Below are 27,224 nucleotides of genomic sequence, written 5' to 3'. Positions count from 1 at the left end.
TGAAAACCAAGCAGAGAAAAATGTCTGCTACCACTGCGCCCAGGGGGTGATCTCTTTGCAGGCAGAAGACACGAAGATTAATATAATGTAGGTTTCTCTGAAGTTCTTAGAGAAGGTACAATGAAGGCCCACAGTCTAGCTTTGGAACGAGCCATCAAATGGACAGTTATATTAGGGGGAATGTGCTTTTTTTCTCTGGAACAATAGAAAATAAATCCCTTAGCAAGAGCCCAGGAAAGCTTATTACTTTCATAAAATATTTTTTTTCTTTCCTTTTCAATGCTTGGCAAAGATTAAAAACAGAAGACAAATTGCACTTCATTGCTTGTTTTTATGTGTGAACCAAAAAAAAAAAATTCTCTAAAGATTCAATTTTAAAAATCAGTAATGTTTCTGAAAGAACTTTGTAATCTGAAGTTCCCCAGTATAGAACCGTAATTTGGGGGGATACACAGAAGACTTGCAGAATTACTAATTAAAGAAATAGATGAAAATGGAATCATATTTCCCTGAAATGGTTCTGAATCATCAAGTCTGGGGGCTGGAAAAGGGACACAAGAGATCATTCTGTCATCTTCCAGCTCAAACACTAAACCAGAAAAACCCGTGTCTGTTGTTTCACATAAGCCTCCAAATAAGAAAAGAATTCTTGTTCTCCCTTGGCGATGTGACCCATCAGTGAGTCACTGAGTCAGTATTCATGGAGCATTTATTTAGCGCCCAGTTCAATATTAATTAGAAAGAATAAGATTTGCTCCTGGCCTAAGTTGGACAGACAGGAGACATGATGCATTCTGGGGCTTCAGCCTCATAGGCTCTCAAACCTTCATCCTTGCTGTTCCATTTTTTATTCTCTTATATAACCCCCATTCCTTCCTTGGTAAAGTGGGGATAATTTTGGTCTACCAACATATTTGATAAGACAGTTGCAAGAAAGAATGTGGATTATTTTTTTGAGGTAACATTGTCTTACAACACTGTATGAATATGAGTATAGGCGCACATCTTTTAGGTGTATGTAACAATACTAACCCCCGCCCCACCATGGCACCCACAGTCTTCAACCATAGCCCACTGGGCCCTCTTCACCACTTACTCTTCATCCCCTACTTTCTTCTCTGGGAGACTCAATTCTACAATCAGATTTCTGGAGTTTGTTATTGGTGTGGTTTTGCCTGTCCTTTTGCTTTGTTTCTCTACATTCTACATACAAGTGAAATCATCTGGTATTTATCTTTTTCTATGCAATTTATTCCACTTAACATCATCCACTCCAGTTCAACATCCACTCCAGTTCACTCCATCCATAACATGGGCTTTGACATCAGACAACCTTGACCAGGATTTAGACCCTAACTTTGCCCTTTTATTATCTGTGTGATATGGTCAGTCTCTTTAATACCTCTTAGCTCAGTTTCCTCTCTGGAAAATGAAAGAGCAAAATACCATGAAGGGTTGTTGGGAAAATCAGATTTAATTTACATAATATAATGGGCACGTGTCTAACAAATGAGGTACTATTATTGTTGAAGGCACAGCCTTAACTCAGTCTCAGTAAAAGTTTTAGGATTCCTTTTTCCAACCAAAGCATCTGTTGTAATAACGTGAGATGGGGTTATTGAACTGTCCTAAGTTGGTTAGACATAATCACGAAAGTTTTCCTTTCACTCAACACTGACACTTTCCCCTCCTCATTGTTACCATCTATGGTGTACCCCACAGTCTCTTGCCCATGGCTAACTGCCAAAGTCTAGGATTGGACGGGGGCAGTCAGGAAGATGATGGTGGAAGATGCAAGGATGATGGCTGGCTTTGCAGATCTAGTTGAATTACTTCTTGATAAGCCAAAGAGAGAGAGATCTGGCCCAATTTCTTTGGCTCCTTGGTACAATTCTTCTCACTTTTCTTTGTCATCATATTTTGATCTTAGTCACCAATCCACTCAGCATCCTATGATCACTCTTAATATCCTCAAGAGATGAAACATATGGTGAAAGTCTTAAACATTATGGCAATATCCATATTTTGCTTTGGAAACAGAAGTGGATGGGCATGAACGGGAGCTCATTTAAAGATTCCTACATCTGACATAGTTGTGTTTTTACAAGACCAGAACATAAAGCAGTTTCCTTTTTTTCTAATACATTCAGCACTAACATATATTTGACTCCAGGGCCACACAGACTTTTAGACTTTTTCCCAATATCTGCTCTGTCTTTGGCCAGGTTCAACAAATTTGAGTTGACAAATTAAAAAGTGGGTAGAGGATCTAAACCGGACACATCTCCAAAGAAGACACACTGATGGCCAACAGCCATATGAAAATATGTTGATCATCTCTTAATATCATGGAAATGCAGATCAAAGCTACAATGAGATATCACCTTACCTCTGTGGGAATGGGAGACAAAAAACAACAAGTATTGAAGAGAAGGAAATTCATTGGTGCAGCCATTATGGAAAGCATTATGGAGATCCTTCAAAAAATAAAAATAGAAGTTCCATCTGATCCAGTTTTCCCACTTGGGGAATTTATCTGAAAAATACAAAAACACTTATTTGAAGAGATATATGCACACTCATGTTTATTACAACCTAAGTGCCCAGTGACAGATGAATGAATAAAGATGTGGTCTCTCTATATATTGGAACATTCTTCAGCTATTAAAAAGAAACCAATAAAGAAAAAACACGATAGATTTCATTCATGTGTGGTATTTAGAGAAGACACATAGATGAAATAAACAAAACAAAAATAACTTTGGGACTATAATGTCAATTAGTGGTTACCAGGAAGGAAGAGGGAGAGGGATGCCTTTATCCACATCTTTCATGTCTTTTCTCCAAGCCTGGATGTCCATTCTACATAGTGACATGGTCCATTATTTCTTCATCAACTCAAATGTGACATCAGCATCCTTCATTTGCCATCAAGTAAGGAGGAGAAGTCCATCAGACAGCGGAGATGGGCCTGAATTGGCAGCTACTATCTGCAAAGTTGACTGATTTTGCAGGTGACCATGGAAGATTATAATGGTAATCAAATGACCAAGAGGTCTGTTCTGGGACAATACTGCATCGTGGCATGAGTTTTTTTGTTTTGTCTTTCCCTAACCATCTCCACATTTTTCTTGGACTGAAAACTGTGGTCATTTCTTTAGTTGCAAAGACCAAATTATTAGACTTGGAGGAGAATGAGGGTGCTCTCCAGGGAGTTTTGGGCAGCTTTTGCATATTCATGTGCATGTGCTAATTATAAAGACTAATATTTTCTCCTGACTCTTAAATTTTCATCTCTTGCCTCATCTCTTGCCTCTGATCAGAAGCAAGAGAGTTTCTAAAGCTTACTCAAGTTTTCCTTCTTTGATAGACCCCCACAGGAAGTTCTAGGGGCACTAGACCCATGCTATTTTAGTACTTTGCACTAAAACCTGTTCACACTGTTTTTTACTTACCTGCCCATGTCTCTTCCTGTCCCATCAATAGTCTGTCCCATTCTCCATCTCTCCAGATAGAGAATGAGTGTTATAGGGCACTATTAGCTACATAAACACTAGAATTCCAAAATAGCTGTTGAATTATCTTCCTCATTGAAGTGAAATTCTCATCAAGAAAAATCAAAAGCCTGAGCAAGATCAAAATACACAGCGTGTTTCAATTTTTCTATCAATCTGTCAAAGAAAGAAAACAGACTGGTTGGATGATATTGATCCAGCACAAAGCTCTGCTGTTTTTCACCCAAACTCTGGGCATCTATGACTGCTTAGGAATTGATTTATGGTGAGATAGCTTGTTTGTTTGTTTCACAGTAGGATACTTATCTTGATGGACCCATAATATGCTCCCCTTCTCTTTCTATTGTTTCATGAGAACGGACATTCAATCGCTCCTTCCATTCATTTTGACCACCTTCCCCAATCCTCATGAATCACTTATAATCATTGCTAGTGATTGCCTCGTCCCTTGCTGTGGACCTTGCTGATTAAAACACATCCTACGTACTCACGTGATCAGGATTCCCCAGGCAGTGCCAGGAGAGGGGTTAAAAACTGGTTATTTTGACACTAATAAAATGGTTTATTTCTGCTTCACAAACTCTTATGAGACTCCCGTCTGATTCAAGATCCTCCCAGCACCATATCCCTGGGGGTCACTGAGGATGTCTTACACGTTGGCAAGCAACACGCCGGGTGGTGGTGGATCTGCCATGTCTCACATTTCCTGGTCCCCTGCTCCTATGTGTGGTCTTGTTGCTGGACATGAAGCATCATGCAGCTGCCTTCAGACTTCCACAGCTCTGGGAATGCCCACTAGAGAGTGGTGTTATATAATAACAATTACAAAGAGAGCTGAAGCTGTTCAGTCAGCTCCCTGGTGGCTGTGTCTGTGCTGTTTGGGAGTAATGAAAAGTGGGATAATTCCCAACCCTAGTGCACCACCCCATCTCAACAGCTCCAAAGCAGCACTTAGAGACTTGAGACCTTATGGTGCCTTTGCTGAAACAGCTCTTTCTGGCTATTTTCAACCCCCTCTCCCTAGGATCAGACAAGAGTTGGGTGGTAAGACCATGAAGAAGCTGAGTGGCAGACATGGGCACTACTCAGAGTAACCCTGCACTCCTGTACTCCAGACAAATCCTTTGTCTGAACTCTATTTCAGCTCGGCGATGTCTTCCCTAAGACATAGCTAATCTGTCTTGACAACAGAAGGTTCTTGAAGGTATTCAAGGGGCCTTTGGACATGCCCCAATGAATTTGTATCATACAGAGACAAGAGTCTGGGATCAAGCTAAGACCTGATTTACATTAAATGGTAGAACTGCAGCTACCCCTCCAGATTGTGGCTTTCTATTCGCTCATCCTACATGTTGCCCTGTCCACAGATTATAGGTGACATTCAAATTTTTCTATTTCTGGATTTTTGTTACATGGTGAACTCAGTTAAATTCAATGAGAACCCCCTGAGTACCTTCAAAATTGAGCACCGAAGTCTGAAGAGGTAAACAAAGCAGGAATCCTATATTCCAGCATTTCCTAGCCTTCTGCAAGGACATAAATAAATATTTGCCATGACATCTGATGACTTTTATGATGGGGTTAAATACAAATGCCAACGTGGAAGACCTTTGTTAGTGTATGTTTGGGGGGGGTGGTTGGGGGATATCAGCAGGCCCTTGAGGGCAGGTACAAAGTTGGGTGCTAAGGACAAATAGGCGCCACCTGCATCAGATGGAGCCTGCTGAGGGTGCGGATGCTGTTGTGAGCCAAATGCTGTGGCATGCCACCTAGGGTGAGCTTGGGGAAACGCCAAGTAATTGGGTATTTCTGAATCACAGGTGAAGGGTTAAGGAAGGCATAGCGGCAGGATGTTGCATTTATCTGTGGCTGCTAAGGCTTATGACCATATCTTTGCATTTAGTTTATTCCCCAGTTCCAGACCATGAGGACCTGCACCTTCTCTATAGGGTCTGCCAAAAGAAAATCTAACAGTCCTAACCACATGTCACTTCAACAAAAGAGGAGGCATTTCGTTCAACTAGGAAACACCGTAGCAAGGAAAAACTGAACATTTAGCACAGAGAGTTTCTGCATAATTTCCTCTGTCATTGGTGACCCACCCTCCCAGGTCCTTGATTTACTCTCTCTGTGGGTCATTGAGGGGTCAGTAAGTATGTCTGAGAACATTGCTGAGAGGAGCTCAGAGGCTGGTGACATGCCAGTGTCCCATCTTTGACCCAAGTGACACCAATAGCTTTCATGCTGTGTCATTTCTTGCTTGTTATAATTAGACTATCGCTCAGAGCAGAGAGGCCTCTTCTTAATTGGTCCATCTCCCCCTGTGTCACAGAAGAAATTGAAACATTGTTTCCCATACCTTAAGAAAGAAGGAAAAACCAGGGTAGACCATTCACTGTTTTGTATTGATAAAGTCGAATGGCTGCACCATCCTAGGGGTGGAGAATGGTGGATGACAAACTTCTGTACTTTTGTACATGGATATTTATGTGAATAAACTAAGCATTTGAAGAGGCCTCGCCAACTACTAGAGAAATGGAGCTTGCTAAGTTCAGAGAGTCTGTGAATTTTACTAACAAATACTGCATCCTGATAAGTGCTTTTGATATTCTCCCTTCTGAGGCTATACTTTTAAGACCACAGGCAATTTTTTTCCATATAACAAGATGTCACATTCAAAGAACACTTGGTAACACCTGTCTCCAAGGACTATTTCTCATTGGCCATGGTTTCAATAGAATCAAATTAAATTGGGGAGAAAGATGTACCATTTTACCATCCAGGAGCAAATATCTACCTAATGACAGAGCCCATGTAACATTTACACATAGATCTAAAACATTAGCATCTTGGGGAAAATGATAGAAAATGAAGAAGGTCATTTTGGCTCATTACATCAGATTCTTGCAGAGTTTCACAGACTTTTGAGCTAATTCTACACTTGTTATGTTTACCGTTCCACTGGCTAGCCACATTTTGTGGCGATTTCTTTAAGACTCATTAAAAATCACAAAACATCTTCTTACAAAACATTAGCTATTATGCAAGAATATAAGGCAATAGCATCATTTGTGACAAGGCATTCTATCTCAAGAAATACATTCTGGTAATGCTGATTTGGGAGAAGTTTTAAAACTCATTTTACAGTCATCATTTTGTATAGGAATTTTGGGTCCCCACACCTTTTTCTGTCCTCCGTCTTCTGCCTTTTAATAATTATAATCATTTGTACTATTAGTTTGATAAACAGGACAATGCAAGTCATTTTCTTAGGGTGTTTGCGTTGGGATCTAATGAGGTCACACACACAGCATCATTTTTGAGGTAGTAAAGTGCTTCAGCTGTCATGTCACTTGGAAGTGGAAGTGGCTCTCTCTCCACTGCCCTGTGTATGTTTCTCCTTAACAGTCTTATCCCCCTGGACTGTGACGATCTGTCAGAGTCCTGACACTTCCATCCTTAGACAGGAATACAGTGCAGACCTCTCATCCCGCTTTCTGACCTACACCCATAGAATGACAAGGAGAGCTCCATTTCTAACCTCTGAACCCATAGAAAGTGGTGACATTCCCAGCTGGTCTCAGCCTTTGAATCATACTTGTGAATGAAGACACCTCCAGGTGATTCACCCCCACCAATTGAATCACACCTGATGGCCAATTGAATGGGCCATGGGGGAGTAAAGAAATATCTATAGTACCTGGTTTGAATTCTTGTTAGTTAAAAAAAAAAACAACACAATGGGGGCCTCCCTGGTGGCTCAAGGGGTTAAGCACCACACTATGAAGTAATCCACAGCCTCTGCAGCACAAGTTCGATCCCCGGCCCGCTTGGGAGCTGACAGACAGTGCACAGCAGACCTCTCCTGTCTCACCCGCTGCTCCTCCCAGCAGTGTATTTCAGTCTGTCTGTTCTGTTCCCCACTCTGTCTCTAGTGAATCCTTGTACCCCCTGCACCTCTGGCCCACACCCCAGTTCTATGCATAAATAAATACATAAATTTTACAAAAAAGTTTCTAATGACTGGATGAATGCGTGCTGGACAGCAGGTGAATTCACTGCACTTACAGAAACAGAAGCTTTGATGCTTTCTAGCTCCTCAGTGTTACATCAGGACTGAAACCTCTCTGGGCCTCGATATTCTCATCTGTAAAAAAGGCACCACATTTTAAAATGAAAAAATTCAGAATATATGCCACTCACCCTCCTCATCCACTTCCACACCCTTCCACAGCACCGTCTGTGGGGCTTTTCCTTGCCCCTCCAGACAGCGTCTGAGACCCTGGACTGTCTCGCCTCTCCGTGTGTTGTCTCAAATGCTCGCCCAGGTCCAAGATAGACTGTGGAGAACAGAATCTAAAGACTTAGAAGGGACCCCCATGGGAGATGAAGGGGGCAGGGAAGAAAGTTGGCCATGCACCAGGAGTATTGCTAATAAAAGGCCTTTTATTTTATTAGGCTAGCACTGATATGATTTAGAGGTGTAGGATCCCACCCTAGCAGGGCTTTTTGACAAAATTAAGAAAATTCACAGAAAAATGGCAAATAGAAAAGACAACAGGAGTGGTAAGTAGTAAATGGACCAACCTTCATGAAACCCAATATTCATCAGCTTGGAATTAGTAGATTTTTTTTCCTTTTCTTTTTTTTTCCTTTTTTTTTTTGTTTTATATTTTTTTACATTATTTTTCATTTTTGCACAATGTATGTATTTTCATCTTGGTTATATTCCCCGTACAATTCCCACCCCCCTTATTTTGACCCTAATCCCTCCGCCCTTCCCCCACAGTGTGTTTCTGGTCTATAGCTGCTTGTTGATTTTGATTTTTACTTTATTATAATTAGTCTTTTTTCCTGGTCTCTTATTTCAGTTTCTAAATTCCTGCTTTGAGGGAGACCATCCGGTATTCTTCTTTTTCTTTCTGGCTAATTTCACTGAGCATGATCCTGAGGATGTGGAGAAAAAGGAACTCTCCTGCACTGCTGGTGGGAGTGCAAACTGGTCCAACCACGATGGAGAGCTGTGTGGAGATTCCTCAACCTGCTGAAGATGGAGCTTCCATAGGATCCAGCAATTCCACTCCTAGGTATTTACCCAGAGGACACAGAATCACTAATTCCAAAGGGCACCTGCACCCCTCTGTTGATAGCAGCACTATTCACAATAGCTAAGCTATGGAAACAACCCAAATGCCCAAAAATAGATTTACTTTTTTTAAGACCAAAGAAAGTGTGTGCTGAAGGCAACCAAAAGTTTCCTGAGCTCAGATCCCGTGGGAAGGACGGGGGGCCAGAGGCCTGTCCATCAGTAATCCAGGGCACGGAGGGAGGCCGGCGCCTTTGCGCAAGCGAGAACACCCGGCGGAGTCAGGACTCGGTCTGGACTCAGGTGTGGACGGCGCCCGCGGAGGGCGAGCCGAAGGGGAACAGCGCCACCCAGCGCCCCGACGCCTGCCTGCCTCGTGGGGAGGGCTTTTCTGTGACAAGCAGTTGGAGAATCCCTTTCAGCTAAAGCCTGTTTGGGGCTGAAGTGCAAGCCCTTGATTCATCCCCGAGGGTAGATGACAGAGTCCTTCATTTTCTGCTCTCATAGAAGCAGGATGGACTGGGGGAGACAGAGGGGGAGAGGGTGTTGAGGGTTCCAATTCCAGGGGGATCCAGCCCTGCAGACTGTAAAGAGAGGCGCTTCACAGGAATAAGGGGGTCCTCCCGGCTCCTAGTGACAGCTCCTCAAGGGCTGTCCCTCCACCCGCAAGGATAAGCAGAGGCGGCCCCAAGTCAAGGTGCCTGGGCCCAGGGGGTACGGGGGGAGCATGTAACAACCCCCAGTAGAAGCTCAAAGTCTATGGGCACAGGAGGGAGCAATGAACTTGACGCGGGGCCTAACCTCAGCTCTATTATTTCCTCGCCAAGGGTCCCCAAATGGGGAGCCTTCCATCTCTCTGAGCCCCAGTTTCTCCCGGAAAGGTGGAAATAGTAATACCAAGCAATCCCAATGCAAGGATTAAACAATGATTTGAGAGAGCCTGTGGTGTCTTTCATATGTTCCCTAAACACGATGTCCTGTTCCTGGAGAGACCTCAGACAAGTTTTCATTGGAAACGTGACTGTAGTGCTAGATGCCAAAGAGGGAGGGGTCCATTTCGTGGCTGAACAACTCGTGCCCTCCTCAACTGAGGAAATAGCTCAAGATGAAGGTGAATGCAGCCGCGGGGACCTAAGCGGCTCCCCCTCCAAGCAGCCCCATCAAGGAGCTCTGGACAGGTGGCAGCTGTCACAGGCAGATGGCCCAGGCACCCCCAGGACGGCAGGACGCCCCCCAGGTGGATAGAGTTGAACTCCCTGCTCCCCATCTGCGGTCTCTGCAGCCCCCCTCAGCAACGCAGACCCCACCTGAGATGTGGCGCAGGCGGTGGCTACACCTGCAGGTCCCAGAGCGTTGTGACAGGGCAAGGGCGGCCTTCTGTGGCTCCCCCGGCCCCGCAGGTGCTTTTCTGCCTCTAATGGACTCACCGAAACACTGTTGTTGGAGACAAGCCTTAGTTTATCCCAAAGATACACCTTTCAAAAAGCTTGTTTTCCTGGCTGGTGGGCAACACGTGTTCAAGAATTTTTCAGCTCTGACAGTGGGATTTGCATTTGCTTCCAAGCCCTGACTAAGGATGACAGCAACGCTCCAGGTGAGAGGAAACAGTTGTCAGCTAAGCAGCAGGCAGGTCCGACTTAGTGCCTCGCCTCCAGCGCCACCTAGCTTTGTGAGGCAGGTGCCTCAGAGCCGGGAGAGGTTTTCCCTTGAGGATTCTTTTTTTTTTTCTTTTAATTTTATTTTTATATTCCCCATACAATTGCAACCCCCTTATTTTGACCCCAATCCCTCCCCCCTCATAAAGTGTCTCTGGTTCATAGTTGTTTGTTGATTATGATTTTCACTTTCTTAAAGATATTCATTTTCCTGGTCCCTTATTTAAGTTTTCTAGATTCCTGCTATGAGGGAGACCATCTGATATGAAACATCAACTCCAAAGAGCACCTGCACCCCTATGTTTATAACAGCACTGTTTACAATAGCTAAGCTTTGGAAACAACCCAAATGCCCAAAAATAGATGAGTGGATCAAGAAGATGTGGTCCATATATACCATGGAATATTACTCGGCATTCAAAAAAGATAAACACATGCAATTTGCAGCAACATGGATGGCGCTGGAAGGGTTCATGCTCAGCGAAATAATCCCTTGAGGATTCTTACCGCGTTCATCTGGTTCAGGAAGCAAGAAAAATAGCCATTGCACCTAACTAGGCATCAGAACATGCTAAAGAAGTTTAAATGACACTCTCAGCCTAAGAGGCATTTATTTCTAATTAGGGGGGGCAGGAAGAGACTTGAGTAAGGGAACAAATGTGTGGCTATGCAAAATTAAATGCACTTCAATAAGAAAAGAATTGAGCCCAGCCATTGTAGTAGATGTCTCACATCACTACGTGCACGTGACTTTGCAGGGCTAAAGATGAAGTTTTTCCTTCAAAGCCAACTTCAGAACAGATTATCAAAATACAAAGCAATTGCGTATGTGAACAAGTTATGAAGAGGAAGGAAGCCAAAAGGGGACCACACCTTTGAGAGTCTGCACTAGGGCCAGGAGGAGCTTCTGGGTTGAATCTGTAAAAAGAGAAATTGACCATCAGGAGAAAGTCAAACACCAGATGATTTCACTCTTGCATGGATGGAATGCAAAGATACAAAACAAAGGAACAGGCAAGACTAACCCAAAACAAACCCTGGAAATCTGGCTGCAGAATGGATGCTACAGGAGGGGCAGATGGGCATGAGGAGCAAAGTTGGACAGGAGCCCAGGAGACTGCAGTGGAGGATGAGGGGGGTTTGGTGGTGGGTGTGGTGGGAATCTGTACCCCTAAATCATACAATGTTGTAAACCAACCTCAATTTTAGAAAAAAAAATGCTATTATGAAATTTTCCTCATTAAAATGATAAGAAGAAACAAATATCAAAACATGAAATTTAATGTGTTAAATACACTGGTCCACTTTTATGATGGGCTACTCCATCTAAGGCAAGTCTCCACTTATCCTATTCTTGGATCTGCACTGATTTTGCTGTTTGCTACTTTATTTTTTTTAAGATTTATTTTTATTTATTTATGCATTCAAGAACTGGGGTGTAGGCCAGAGCTGGGGGTGGGGGTTGAGAGGATTCATCAGAGACAGAGTGGGGAACAGAACAGGCAGATTGACTGAAATGAACTGCTGAGGGGAGCAGCGGGTGATTCAGGAGAGGTCTGCTGCGCCATGTGGGTAGCTCCCTGGTCAGGGATCGAACTCATGCCTCAGGGGCTGGTGATAGCTTGATAGTGCTGAGGCTTTAACCCCCATTTTTAACGACTTTAAACATGGATTCATCTCAAATGGACTCATTTAATTAAAAGAAAACGATTTATTCTTCTAAAAAAATAAAACTAGCCAGATAAATACAAAAAGAGGGGGGAGAGGACGTGTTCTGCTTGTGGGGTTTACTTGTTCAAATTTGAACCAGATCACGTCACTTCTCTTCTGGATTGTCTAGTAACTTTAGGTCTCAGAGGAGAAACCCACGCATTTAAACCAGTTCATTAAATCCGTCCATGCTCCCCCGCATCACCAGTATGTCTGATCTAAAATGTTACTAACTATCCTGCCCCTTCTCATTCTGCTGCATCTCCTTGGCCTCCCTGCTGTGGCTTTCATGTGCTGTCTGTCCCAGGACCTTTGCATTTGCTTTTCCTTCAGCCTAGAATGTCTAGCTCCAGGGATCTCCCCAACACACTCATCCACCTATTTTAGGATTTGCACAAATAACAACTCTTTAGCAAGGCCTTTCCAAATTGCCCCATTAAAAATTAGAATGTTCTGAATGTCCCCTACCTCTTATCCCTGCTTTATCCTTCTCTACAGAAGTTGTCACCATCTACTGTAGATCCTTGATATTTATCGCTTAGTATCTGTCTTGGACCCCAGAACAACACCCTACCCTCATTAGAATATGGAAAACAGATTTTAATTAATGAGTTAGCTAATTAATTAGTGGAGTAGAAAAAGGTATGGATGGGGAGTCGTGCAGAGAGCTCCGTCTGGGTCCCCGATGTTTTCTAGCTACTATTCATCTGCTCCTAACCTCCACCTGTCCATCATTTGTTTCCACAACACCTCTGCACCTCTGAGAAGTCTTTCCTTGGGTGCTTAAAACAGTCCTTGGTAATCATTATATTTGCAAACTAAAGAGTCCTCATAATGCAGTGAGAGAACAGCCTTTGAACTTGCTCTATTTGGAGTAACTTTTCCCCCACATTTCTGAAGGTCTTCCTCCCTTGCTTGACTTAGTTTCTGCTCCAGAGTCTCTATGTCCCAGAGGTTTTCTCTGATCACAAAACAGCAGTGTTCGAGAGATCTCAAGAGTTCTCACCACACACACACACACACACACACACACACACGGATGTGTGAGGTGATGGATAGACTCACCTTAATTGTGGTAATCAGAATAAACCTATATGTAAACATCACACTGTACAAGCTAAATAAATACAATTCTTATTTGTCAACCAAACCTTAATAAAACTGGGGAAAATTAAATAAAATAAAATGGTGCTCTGTCTCTTCCATTCCTACCCGTATTTTTCTTCCTATATATATGGCTAATCTTTATATATAATAAATAATTTTTAAATACATAGTATATATACTATATAGCATATATACTATATAATATATATAATGCCCAACAATAAATATATTATATATAACATGTAAGTGTGTGTGTGCATGTGTGTGTTTATACCCCCCCCACACCTCCCTAGAATGTAATCTCCAGGAGAAAGGGACATGGGGGTTTTTATTCCTGCATCCTCAGTGTTTAGAACAGCCTAACCCACAGCCAACACTCAGGAAATTGGGTTCAACACCTTCAAAGTGTCAATCACTGTCCCAGATGCTGGAGAAATACATGCCCTCCAGGAACGTATGTGCTAAGGGGGCATGTTTGTTAACACTGAAATGAATGAACTCAGAGTCAGAAGTAGAGTCTGTGTTGAAGTGTCGCTAGATCTGAAAGAGACAGGAGAGGAAGGCAGGGCCGGCCTCAGGGACCCATAAGTTGTTAAGGACATTGGCTGTGGTTTCCCCCGCATCTACCTTCCACCCTCACCAACAGGACAGTTTTCCATATTACCACTGCTCTCCCCCCACTTTTGGCAACAGTTTGGACAGGATTGACATCACCATAACCTCTGAGGTCATCTCTGGGGGGTGTGCCTTCTGGGAACCCCAATCAGTACGTGAACCTAGACACCAACAATGGTTCTGGAAGACCATGTGATTCCGCTCAAACCAGGAAGGCAGAAAGAGATGCTGGTTTCGGTTTCTGAGAAAGAAGAGTCTCTCTTCCCCACAGGAACATGGCTGGGCACGGTTGGGACACAGCAGAAAGCATTGTTCCAGAACCGTATAGCTACAATTGCTTCCATCAGCTGAAGAGTTAGCGACAGGGGGTGGCCTGTGGAGAACAAAGCAGTGATGACGTCTTGAATCTCTGGATCAAATTGTGCCTGAAGCACAATCTGACCTTTTCCATTTTATGAGGCAATAAAGTCCCATTATGATTTAAACCAGTTGTATTTGTCAAGCTTTAAAAGTAATATGCGCTTGTTGAAACATGAGAAATAATAAAAAAGATACATAAGGCAAAGCTAATCAGCTTCTTCAATATTCCTTCCCATCCTGTCCAATAGATGTTCTTAGAGGTTGAAATGCATCCCCCAGGGCTCGTGTTGAAGCCACACCACCTCCTTGTACCTCTGAGCATGCGTGGAGATAGGAGCTTAAAGGGCCAATTAAACTAAAGTGGAGGCACATGGGAGGCCCCTAAGGCACTGTAAGGTGTCTTATAAGAAGAAATTAGAACACAGATGCAGGGAGAAGACCGCTGTCTACAAGCCATGAAAGGGGTTTCCAGAAGAAACCAGCTCCATCAACACCTTTATTTGGGACTTTTAATTCCAGAAGTGTGAGAAATTAAATTTCTATTATCCAGCCCAAAGTACATGGCATGTAGTTAAAGCAGCCTAGCAGATTAACACACACTTGTATCTCCCCACACCTCCCGCCATTCATTATACACTCACAGCCTGTCTACTCAGGATGTGAACTCTGTTTTTATCAAACAAGGCAAAGTATACTCATTATTATACCACCTGCTTTAGTCATAGAAAGCATGGAGACTGCTAAAAACCCGTTGAGACCAGTCTATTGATATCTGTTTTCTAGGTTTTTAATGCATGCACATAAATATCATTTAATATAAATGCAATCCTGTAATACTGAGGTTTTTTGTTGCTTGAGTGGGTGTTTGGCTGGGCTGGGTTGGATTGGACTTTTTGCTGTTTTTTTCTTTTACTTTCATTTTTATCTTGGACTGATCTCATTTTTCATTCCCCCATATCTGCTCAATGCTGTGGTTTCATCTCGGTCCAGCGATTGACAGGATGATGGGATCTGATCACTCTCCTGAGCCTGAAATGAGAGCCTCCCACACAGACATCATCCAGGATAGAAGGAACATGACTGACACCGCGTGGTCTTTGAGGCTATTGCACTTGAACGCACTGGAGACAACACTAGTTGAAAAGTGAACCTGCGGTGGCTGCTTGATACCCTGTCATAGTTGGTAAACAATTAAAACTGTTCTGTTCTTCCTATCTTAACCTTCCTGCCCCCACCCCACATCTCAGGATAGGAACGCTGCAGTGGGAACTAGGTGCCCAGAGCAGCAGTCTTCAGAGGCAGCACCATGGGGTGATCGCAATCAGAGTGTTATAGAGCAACCCCGATATTAAACGGGTTCCTGGCTGTGGGTCCTCACCCGCGCGCTTTAAAGGGACTTATGAATACTCTACTACAGACACACGCAAAAGGGTTAATAAAAGGTTTATTTACAAGAGAAAAAGAAATAAGGAAAATGTACAACTCAGGGAGAAAATAGGGAAATAAAGTCTTTAATGCGTCCTACCCGATCCGACGACCTGGAAACCCCAAAGTCACTCTCAGAGCTAGACGGACGCCGCGAGCTGGCCGAGGGCCCCAAAATGGAGAGCGCCCCCAAAGCCCACGTGTCTGCCTTTTGTATCCACCTGGCTGCTTAACCCCACCCTCAGGTCCCAGCCACCTTCCCTTTGGTGGTGATGGGATTTGGAGTTCCCAGTGTCTTTGGCTTTGACCTGGGGTGGGGGTGGAGTCCACAAAGCCTGCATGGAATTTGCTTTGGGACTGCCTTTTCCCCCTAACACTTCCACCAATTTCCTCCCCCATCAAGTCTCCCTCTAGAGAACAGAAGGAAACATTTAAAAGTCATCCCAGATTCCCAACCTATTCAGTAAATTCTCTTTATTCTCTTATTAAATTCCTGGAGATTTCCATTTTTGTAGTTTATGGTACAATAATATTGTAACAAGATCTACTAATAGATACAGCCTAAAAATATCTCTGTAAACAGTTTGGAAAGATAACTTCTACAATATCCTCTGAGATATCCTCAGAGCAAAAATGCTGTGGGGCTCTCATTATTGTACTTCTATCCCTTATTCTTATTCAGATGAAGGTGAGAACATATTAATGACAAAGATGCCCTAAGGCTTTTGTGCTTCTTTCAAGATGCCCCCAAGGAGATCAGCAACTCTCTGTGAATCCTATTAAGACATGTTGTTTAACTTCCAAGAGTACATGGAGGCAATAAAGGAATTCCAAAATAGCTCTAATACAAACAAAACATTTTAAAGAAGAAAAACACAGTAAAAGGCAAAGGGAGATAAAAATCTTACTAGAGGCTCCCTTTACTACCTATAAAGTTTTAATCAGTCTCAAGTCTGTTGAGCCTGGCATGGAAAAGAGAATAATGAGCTCCTTTTCTGAAAAGTTATGATAATCAGACATTCATATAATACTGATTTTCTGCAAAGCACAAGAAAAACATGACCTCAGGTAGTGGGGTTGAATGTATTCAATTCCAATCTCCATGAAAAAATGACTAGGTGCAGGACTAGTATACAGCATCTTTGCATTCATGAGCACATGGTTGTCCTGTCCACAGGGACTCAGACACAGAAACCCCACTCTCCCCATTTCTTTGGTGTTGCATTTTTTTTTTCCAATGAAATTTGAGAAAGACTCTCAGCAGACTCACAATCCACATGCTTCTTTCAATCAGTGGGGATATTGAGACAGAGAATGATCTGGTTAAATTCAATGAAAAGAATGGACCCACAAGACAGCAAGGAACCTGTTTTGCTTCGGGTTGTTAAAACAAGATGCTGAATTAATTAGCAAATTAATTTTTAAGTTTTTGGTATTCAATTTCACAATTAACTTAGTAAACTAGTTTCATCTGTGCATGCACATAGAATTTTGCAACTAGGTTGATAAAGGTGATTATTCTTGATAGGATTGATCTGACTTGATCAAGAGATTGAATGTGTGGGTGGGGGAGGAACACAATGGCTGAAGAATTCAACAATCTTTCTTATTTGGGTAACATTGATGAGTGTCATCAGCCCAAGAAAGAAGGCGGGGTTCTGGTCTTATTTTTGGGGGGTGGGGCAGGGTTCAGTCATGTGACCAATCAGACATCAGATGCCTGTTTGGGGAGCAATGGGAAATCACCCGCAAATGGATTTCACCTTTCCTGAGAGATTTGAGGGTGATGTAGTGTAACTCACACACAGAGAGACTAGCATTCTGCACCTGTGCCCAAGCCTGCAGTGCCTTGCATGTGGTTTGAGCACTGTTTGTGAATACATTGGGAAAATTTCTGGGGCACCTCCCAACCACGTCCAGCAGGCAAATCAGCAAAGCCATTGTCGTAAACTTACAGTGTGACCATGTAGGAATTCTGGTGCCTGAAATTAAAGTCAGTCTTTTCACACCCACAATGACCCAGGAGCCAAATAAAGCAGATTTCACTTTGGGCACCCAGCCCTTGCATCTCTGCAGTGCATTCATTAGAAAGGAAAAGATTAAATCCTGCACTGCCTTCCTTTAGGAAAGTCCCAGAAGGAAGAGCATCGCCCCCACATGCAGGGGAGTGGGCACCATTTCAGAAAAGTTAGATCTGGAAGTTTATTTTCTTCCTGAATAAAGTCAATTAGCTGATCTGAATGGTCACCCCAATTTCCAAGTAAAGCTACAATGAACAGTGTGTGGCAAAAGGTGCCACCAAGTCCCATAACCTGAGGACTAGTCATTGTTTATCTTGAGAGGGTGCAGGTAATGGGCTGTGCCCACTTGGCTATAGAAAGGGATATGATAACCTCTTAGCAGTCACTTGAGATTGCTTGTCATTGTGCTTGTTTATTCAATATTAAAATGGTTTACTACATTTATGGAGAGGTTTCCTGGATTGAGGGAAGTTTTTGTTTTAATTCTACATGAGTAGGTTCTAGGGCCCTCAGCAAAAGCTGAGGACCCAATGATGCCTACTTATTAACTGCCAGCCACACAGTGAGTCATCCTAGGCCCTTGACCTTCAAATGCTGCCATCCCCTCTACTGCTGAACCAGACTCCAAGGACCCCAGCTGAGCCCAGTCAACTTAGAACTATGAGATAAGAATAAATTATTTGTAAGCACTACACGTTGGGGCTAGTTTATTATAAGAGAAAGCTAAAAGAAATGACATTTGGGGCCTCTGGTGGCCTAAGGGTTAAGGCTCAGAGCTATCACCACTAAGGCCTGAGTTCCATCCCAGGCCAGGGAGGTAACCCACATGGCCAGCAGACCTCTTCTAACTTGCCTGCTGCTCCCCTCAGAAGTGTATTTCAGTAGCTCTGTCTGTTCTGTTCCTCACTCTGTCTCTGGTGAATCCTCTCACCCCTGTACCTCTGGCCTGCACCCCAGTTCTTGTATGCAAAAGAAAAAAAAAATTTTTTTTTAAGAAATGACATTTGTTCTTGCAACAAAGAACTCTGAATGCTATATATAACCTCTTTTCTTCTAGGTCGTTAGTACCTGGAGAGACAGGGGTCCGTTCTATCTCTGAACCCCCTCTTGAAAAGTGGTGTTCATTTTAGCACAGAGCAGTCACTGGTGCATGTTCCTGCTTAATCACTTTTTGAACATATTGGGTTTTAAATAAAATGAAAACAGCAAATTGGATGCAATGCATGTCAGTCGAATTAAATTGAATATTTTTATCTAACAACTGCTTCTGAAAAGCATTTGCTTCTGTTTGTTTACACACTCCACTGATAATTTCCCCACAGTTTAAAGCCAATACATGTGAAATTATGCTTAGAAAGTACTGAGACTGCTTCACTTTTTAAAAATCATTTCTGAGCTTTGCCCTTGGTTCATTGGGCATTCTGTTCTTGTGTTCACTTTAGGGAACACGATTTTGGGTTCTGTGCTGAAATGTTCCCCATTTTAATGGTTTTATTGAAAGCTTTCTGGTTTTTGACCATTCAGACCTCTCTCATGAGCATACACAGTATATTGTCAAGTCTGAAACCGAATGATTAGACACACAAAACTTACCTGGAGGGACCTGTTTTTCCCTTTTTCTGTCTCCCTGGGTAACAATTACTGGGTTATGTTTTACAGATGCATGTTGTCGCCTGTGATTTGACTTTCCCATAACCTGGAAAAATTACTAACTCATAGGATTCAAGGTCAGAGCAATCCAGATGCTATCATCATCCTTTTTCTAGGACCAGTAAATGTCTTCTGGCTGCCATTTAAGATGAGCTCTGGAAACTTAATGCTGCTTCCCCAGCTAATCTGCATCCTTCCTGCCATCACTAGTCCTGCAGGGAGAGATTCAGGAAACATGGGCTCAGTGTCAAGTTCTCAGCCTTTTCCATATTTGAAAATCTCACACCATCCATCCATTTACAGAGGAGGGATTGTAGGAAAGGAGACGTAGTGAGTGAAGCCCAGATTGGAAAATCTTTTCCTGGCAACCACTTCACATCAGGTGCACTGATATGGGAGCCACCCAGCAAGACTGAGTAACTCACCCACAAGGCTTCAGATGCCACCTTAAATAGATTTACTGAGAAAGAAGGACGTTGGGGGAGGGAGCAGAATAGAAGGTCTGTGAGGGAGATTTTGCAGAATGCACAGTAGACAAAGATAAAGGCAGATTAAATTCTGCCTTCTCGATCATGCTCAGCGAAATAAGTCAGAAAGAAAAAGAAAAAACCGGATGGTCTCACTCATAGCAGGAATTTAGAAAACCTAAATAAGGGACCAGGAAAAAAACTAATTATAATAAAGTAAAAATCAAAATCAACAAGCAACTATAAACCAGAGACCCACTACGGGGGTGGGGTGTGGAGAGGAAGGACTAGGGTCAAAATAAGGGGGGTGGGAATTGTATGGGGAATATAGCCAAGATGAAAATGCATACATTGTGCAAAAATGGAAAATGATGTAAAAATATATAAAATAAAAAAAAATAAATATATATAAATGTATTAAGGAAATTAAAAAAAAAGGTGAGAGGAAAGTCCTGCCCACCAGTCTGACTGGAGGAGGCTACCTATCAGTTTTCACTGCTGCCGATGGTAAGATGCTGAACTGTATTTGAACCAGGTTTATTATTCATTTATATAATTAGTTCTCATAATATTTCAAAATTTAAATTACAAAATTCAATTTATGTGATTTGTATGGTGCCTAATAAAGTTGTAAATGCCTATAAAAATAAATAAATAAAAAGAGTAAAAAATAAAAATAAATAAATTATGCCTTCTCTATTGAAGAGTGATGAGGGAATTAGGTCTCTTTGGGAGATGCACTTAGAGAAGTTTCCGTATAAATATCAAAAGCAAACTCCAGCCAGCCTTCAGAGGCTTCCTAGGAAATATGTCCTTTGTCAAAAAGGCAAATTTTGGGGTGGCAGATTTTTTGCTCCCCCACTGAGCCAGCACTGTGGGCGTCACGTTGAGTGAGCTGGCTGCACAGCTGTGCAGCACATACCTCTGAGTAGGGTGGGAAGTAGAAACCAGTTCCCAGATATCACAAAGACATCCTCTAATGCCCTTCCATTATGCCCATAAGAAGGGGATAAGAAGCACTAAGCATCAGATGATGGTGCCCCAGCAGACACCCCCTCCCAGGGCATCACCTGTTTGGAGTGGGGAGCAGTCAGGTGACATCAGTTAGTGTTAGATCTCCAGGACTCCATCAAAGGGCCCACCAAGATTGGACCATGAGGTAGGTACCTGTTTTTGGTGAAACATTATTCTTGGTGTCTGTGAGAGGCCGACATTTGAATTAGGAGACTGAATAAAGCAGACTTCCCTGGCTAGTGTGGGAAGACCACACCCAGTCAGTGAAGATGTGACTCAAACAAAAAGCATGAGCGAGAGGGAACGTCTCCAGCTTGCTGACGAGGGGGGCACTGTCTTCTCCTGCCTCTGGACTGGAGCTTGCTCCGTGGACTCCTGTGCATCTGCCGTGAGCCGGGGATTTCATCAGACTTCTGTGGCTTCTGTGACCCACTTCCCAGAGGATAGGGGTGGCCAATAAGGATGATGCCAGAAGGCTGCATGGGGAGCTGTAGGGAACACCAAAGCCTCAGTCGCCTATAGAAGGCAGGGGGATCCCGCCACTAATCACTTCAGGAGTGTCTTACTAGGCACCAGGAACTGTCCAACAGTATTTAACACTCGTACCGGCTCTGAGATGGAGCCTCCAACCATATCTTACTTAGAGAAAATCAGTCAGGTAGCTTGTCCAACGTCTCAGATACAGACCCAGGGCAACTCACACCTGTGCCATAAGATGCTCCATGACTTCCCTGATTACAAGAGACAGCTTGGTGGTCCAAGGGCAAACAAAGCTCCCCGAGTGTTGAGACAGTGATTCTAAAGGTAATGCAGTGGCCATGTTTAAAAACTGGGAGTTTTTGTATTTTGTATTTCTAGCTTCTTGTGCAAAACAGGGAACTCTGGCAACACGGCTCTCGCTGTTCCATATGGCAACAGTTGGCTGGAGCTGAACGAACAGCTGCCCCTATGGGCGTAGTTTTTGCCCTTCAGCTGGTCACCAGCTGAAGCCCTGCGTGGTCTTGAGTGGTTCCGCCTGGCCCTCTGGGCTTGTGAACTGGCTACTCTTGGGCTACTGCATGCAACTCAGATTCCTCACCTCAGCTTTGCCACCTCCCTGCCTTCAGTTGCTTCATTTCAGCAACACTTGAATAGCTTACAATTCCTCCATGAGCTCAGTGCTTCTGTGCTCTTCATCCTGCTGTTCTTTCTGCCTGGAAGTAGAATAACTGAGCTCTTGCCGAGGTGGATTCAAATTATGTTTTCAAAACTGAAAGGAATTACTTGGACAAAGCCTTAGAACAAATGATACATCATTCTCTGGGTCGTTTAGCCAATTCAGGCAAAAAAAAAAAAAAAAAAAAAAAAAAAAAATGGCGCCTACTGTTCTTGTTAAAGGGGGAATATTTCTGCTTCACACCTGTTGTTTCCTTGCAAGTGAAGGGCGCGCCATCACTGTAACACACCTGGCTTCTGCCAAATTTCACTCTCCCCAAGGGAAGACTATGTTTGGGTGAGTTTTCGAAGAAAGAATCGGAAATACACAGTGCAGTTCTTTTGTCTATCCTTTTCTCGTATGTGCTAATTTGCCTACAGAAAGCATAGTTTTGCTCTGCCTCTGTCATGTGGTAAATGGAGTCTGCCCCTGTAGGTCTCAAACCTCAACTATGTCTCAATGAGTATCTCTGGAGGGTGGATTATTTCCAAAAATGGACACACTTATTCCTCTCCCTATATCCAGCCCTGCTAAGTAGTCCTTTTAACGGCTTCTGGAAGCAGAGTTAGGGGTAAAAGGAGAGCAGACTGAATCGGAAGGAGACGCAGCCTGCAGTTACCTAGACATCATCTTTCATTTCCAACCTCCTTTATTTTTCTGCCATTTTGCATTGAAAATCTCTCATTCTCTAGAGCACAGCCTTCAGTTTTTGATCATCCCACATTTGACCTTACCACAGAGGAGACTGAATGAACTTCCCACACTGGAATCTGAAAACCTGGAGATTTTCTTACTCTCCCACCCTCCCCTTAGCCAGAGGACCCTCCATACTTCAGAAATGTGACCTCTGAAGATCATCACAGGGTCTGAAAAGGAAAGTTTTCCCTGGCCACAAAGGTTCTGCAGCTGATCACGGACTTTTAAAATAGCTTATTCATTATCAGGTTAGAATCCAACATGGCTTCTGGGTAAGAACCTCATTTGATAGTGAAAGAAAAGCAAGTAGAGCTTTAAACCCCGGGCATTCACCAAGGTTATCTCATACCCCATCACCTGAGGACTCTTGGCCACTAGATCAGTGTGAAGGCTTCTTGAAAACTCAGCTGGACTGCCTTGCGAGGCTGAATTACAATTATTTATATAAAATGTAGTATACACTCTGAGCCAGATAATAGTATGCAGGCTATGTCTTCCCTAGCTGGGATATATTGCAGTTCATCCCCACAACTCTAGACTTCAGTGGTTTAGAAAATTGAGTGTCCAATAGCAGAAGAATGTTTCCTTTAAGATATATAGCATTATATTCTCTGAATGGGTTGCCTATTCAGCCTTTTCTGTTAGGGAACAGGGGAAATGAGCGTTAAGGTATTGGTTGGTATAATGAATTCTTTCCAGCTAATAGAGGCTGGATTACTTTCCCTGCACTAGGGGTCTGGAAAGCTATCCAGGATACCAGGAGATTTCCTGTGATGCCTTTATGATTATTGTTTCACCCAATGGTGAGAGGATACCTACTTCTCCAGAATGAAAATGTGAGTAGAGGACCTCAAATAGTCAAGGAACTGGCTAACGTCCGAGGCTACTGGAAATGGGCAGTAGAGAAGTCATAAAAGCACACACACCAGCGAGGGCCTCGTGAATAGCAACAGCAATTAGCATTCGGTGTCTACTGGCACTTTTTCCCTTATTGTCTTGCATGTACGTGTTAACTCATTATCTTCTTTCCTCTCTGTCCTGCTGTGTTATGCAAGATGAGTGCTGGTAGGTGGTTAACTTCCCATTTATTTTCTGTAGGATATTGGGATGAGAGTGTAATTATGCTAGAAAAGAATGGAAAGCACCCAGCCACCTGCTCTGGACTTGGATTCAGTACCTGACACTGCTTCATGTGGGTGCTCTGAGGGAGGAGATGAGATTTCTTTTATGAGGGATATTTGCATTATTTTAGGCGAGGTTTTGTGTGTTTCTGATATAACTGTGGGGAAAACAAAGTGAACAAATTGTTGTTGAACAGTCCAACAGTAATACTTTGTTGTGATTTTTGGCTGCCCAGCCTCTAGATATGGTAGGTCTCCTGTAGTCAGGCAAAATCTTTCTCCCACTGGAATCTGAAAAGGGCACCCTTTTCCTGCCCTTCTTGTAGCTGGGTCTCTGATCGCAACTTTACCTGCTAGGTGTACCCACAGTGCACTTGGAAATGGAAGGTAGAGCTGAGAAAGTAAGAGGGGCAGGACTTCCTTGAGTGTGTGCTTGGGGTAGGCAGCAACTACAACAGCAGCAGTCACCTGAGTTGCCAGAAACAAACACGGTTGTGACCAAAGTCAGTGAGCAGTGCCAGTGAGGATAGTATCTGCTGAGAGCAGCAGAGCAGTCTGCTTCCATGGGTGAGTTTCATGTGATCAGCAGGCTTTCCTGACCATCTGTGAGTTAACCAATTATTATTATTATTATTATTATTGAAGATTTATTTTATTCATTTATGCATACAAGAGCTACAGTGTAGGCCAGAGGTACAGGGGGAGGGTGAGAGGATTCACCAGAGACAGTATGGGGAACAGAACAGGCAGACTGACTGAAATACACTGCTGAGGGGAGCAGCCAGCGAGAGAGCAAAAATTAATTTTTACTAGATTTGTCTTCTCCTTAAATCAGTCAAGTTTTCTATTGATTTCAAACAATGCATGACACATATTATTCATTTAATGAAGAATAATTCAACTACCATGTACTAAACACTGAACTACATGTGCTCAGAGACACAGACTCAATAGCAGGCACATGCAGGCATGGTTCCTGCTACACGGAGCTTATAGTTGACACTGGGAGCTATAAATCAAAGGGTAATGAAAATACATGTGATATTGTGTTCATTTCCTCACTTATAGTTCCTTGAAGTCCACGGTACTACTTTCTTCTCACACGAAAGCCAAATGTTATGAGTGAAAGTGACATGAATTAGACATACCTGGTATTTTCTTCCTTGTATTTATCTGCATTTTCCAGGTTCTTGAGGCACTATAATTGGCTTGTATGACTTTTTTTTTTGTGGGGGACCCTCACCTGTGGCCAGGGAACGAACCGGCGCTGCAGAGGCTGCGGGCAGCCTCGCAGCCCAGTGCTCAGCCGCTGCACCACCAGGGGAGGCCCTGGCTTGTATGACTTTTAAAGACTAATCTTTTCCATTAGACAGATAGTACTTTATTCTCCACCTATAATCAGTGTAACCTGCAAAGATTTATGGTTAATGTTATCAAGAACTATATCCCACTACTCTGCATCATTAGAATATCCTTTGCAAACTGTATTTGGTGTATGTGGAGTTATATTACATTTACTAATATAGCATGTCTTAATATGGTCTAGAAAATGTGCTCTGTTCTATTGTTAGCCCAGTTATAAGACAAGCAAAGCAGGTCAGATTGGGTTAGGAACAACTCATTGAATGTTAAAATATATAACCATGGGGGAAAACTTCTTGAAACCTTTTCAATTAAATTAGGCAATTTTAAAATCGACTTATTAAATGACTCTACTGTGGTGCCTGCTTTGTTGTGTAAAATTGAATTACTGTACCTCTACGGTGAGGGGAGAGTCATATCGCACAGAATTGATGACATTTCTCTCTCTGCTCTCCCAGCTTTTCCTTCACGCTGTGTTTGTTTATTTGCTTTGTCCTAAGGTCCCTTCTGCTCAGACATCACATTCCACCAAGCTTTCCTTTTTGGTGCCATAAAAAAGTGCACAAACTTCACAGTTATTGTAGGCAATTCGTTTGAAACTAAGTTTGATAGCAGAGTGGGAAATTATATTTGCCATATTTCACGAACCACCGGGGTTTCCTTTGTCCAACCAATCTTTGGGAGAGTAGATTCCTCCACATTTTGCTGGACAACATCTGTTCCTATAGCTTGCTTTCCTCCTCACTGTGTTTCTTTTTCATCTATTTATAAACTGCTCAGTTAAAAATGTTCTCCCTGATGTTTCCAGCGATCATGAATTGCCACACTCAGGGATCTACCACTTTCACCCTGGAGATGTCTAGAAACCAGTAAGATTGCCACCTGCCCTAAAAAGCAAATCCCAAATATTCAGTAGCTGAAACTAGGGGGCAAAACTTCACATGGAAAGGGGAGCTGGAGCCAGAAGCCCCCCAATTTTGTCCCCCTAAAGTGCACCTTCCCGTTTGAGAGATCTGCATTCATCACTCCAGCACACACAAAGCTGGCAGGACTGAGGCTCAAGTGAAAGCATCCTCACAGTCACCCCAGGAGAGAGCTGTCCTCCACCCACTTGTCACAAGTGAGGACTGCTGTAGCTACCGGCTACAGCAAACAGCTTTACTACAGGATCCCTTTCTCACCTTCCTACAACATCTCCACAAACTGTTGATTTCTGCTCCTATGATTAACTTTTAGCTTTCTGCCCTGTATCTCCAGCTCAAACCCTGCATGAAGAGATGGACTGAGCTAGAGAGTTCCTCTCTGGATACAGATGTTGGACTATTCACAGCTGTCCATATCAGAGAGACCCAGGGGTACTCAGTGTGTTTGCCACCTGGAACACAAAATACTTAACAGTTTCTTCTACATGACAAAAATATTTTTTAATAACAATTAAATATACTGCTAAGAATACTTCATGTGTTTGAAGCAGAAATCCAGTTGCAGGCCACCCTGGTGGCCTAGCGGTTAAGCCTCAGGCTGTAAGGACTATGGCCTGATTTGGATCCCCGGCCAGGGGGCTGACTCACACAGAGCAGCAGACCTCTCCTGTTTCACCCACTGCTCCCCTCGGCATAGTATTTCAGTAGATCTGCCTCTTCTGCTCCTCACTCTCTCTGGTGAATCCTCTCACTCCCCTGCTCCTCTGGCCTATATCCCAGTTCTTCTATGCAATAAATAAATCAATCTTTAAAAATGATTGATTTTAAGAAAAAGACATCCAGTTGCAGCCAAACCCTATTTAGATCCAGTTAAATGAGAGAGGGGAGTGGCAGACCTGCCTGGGAATATGAAGAAGAAAAAATATACCAGGGAGATGGCAGAAACTAGTGTGGGTGATTCTAAATGCTGCGTAATATTGTTTTGGTTGGAGAATAAAGGGACAATATGATGAGTAACACACTGCATTGTCTATAACTCTCTTTGTGTCTTGCATTTTCAACTACAATATTTGTTCTAAAAGACCAAAAATGCAGCCAAATCCAGAGAAGGGAATCCCCTATGTTGTTGTAAGTGCTTGACTCACACTGCCCTGCCACATGCAGCAACGTGCACTAAGCTAATACAGGGGAGCTGGCAGCAGATACATCCCACTGTGGACATAGCAATGGAAGAGCTACAGATGTTCCTGGCTCCAGGAGTTAAAACTAGAAAATTAAACACCAGATTTGCTCAGTTCTCAG

At 43.1% G+C, this 27,224-nt stretch overlaps 1 long non-coding RNA gene across 1 annotated transcript; it reads right to left on the bottom strand.

Moving 5' to 3' along the window:
- Nucleotides 1–1,442: 1,442 nt before the first annotated feature.
- Nucleotides 1,443–2,842, bottom strand: LOC129145386 (uncharacterized). The gene is made up of 3 exons (XR_008550917.1): nt 2,791–2,842; nt 2,390–2,536; nt 1,443–1,970 (listed from the first exon to the last, which is right to left on the bottom strand). It is a non-coding gene; the product is annotated as an uncharacterized LOC129145386 (long non-coding RNA).
- Between the last annotated feature and the right edge of the window lie 24,382 nt (nt 2,843–27,224).

Source organism: Talpa occidentalis, unplaced genomic scaffold, assembly GCF_014898055.3.
Source record: "Talpa occidentalis isolate TD23 unplaced genomic scaffold, MPIMG_talOcc4v2.1, whole genome shotgun sequence".
Taxonomy (NCBI): domain Eukaryota; kingdom Metazoa; phylum Chordata; class Mammalia; order Eulipotyphla; family Talpidae; genus Talpa; species Talpa occidentalis.
Note: the sequence above shows the minus strand (reverse complement) of the source record. Positions and strands in the feature narration are given on the sequence as shown.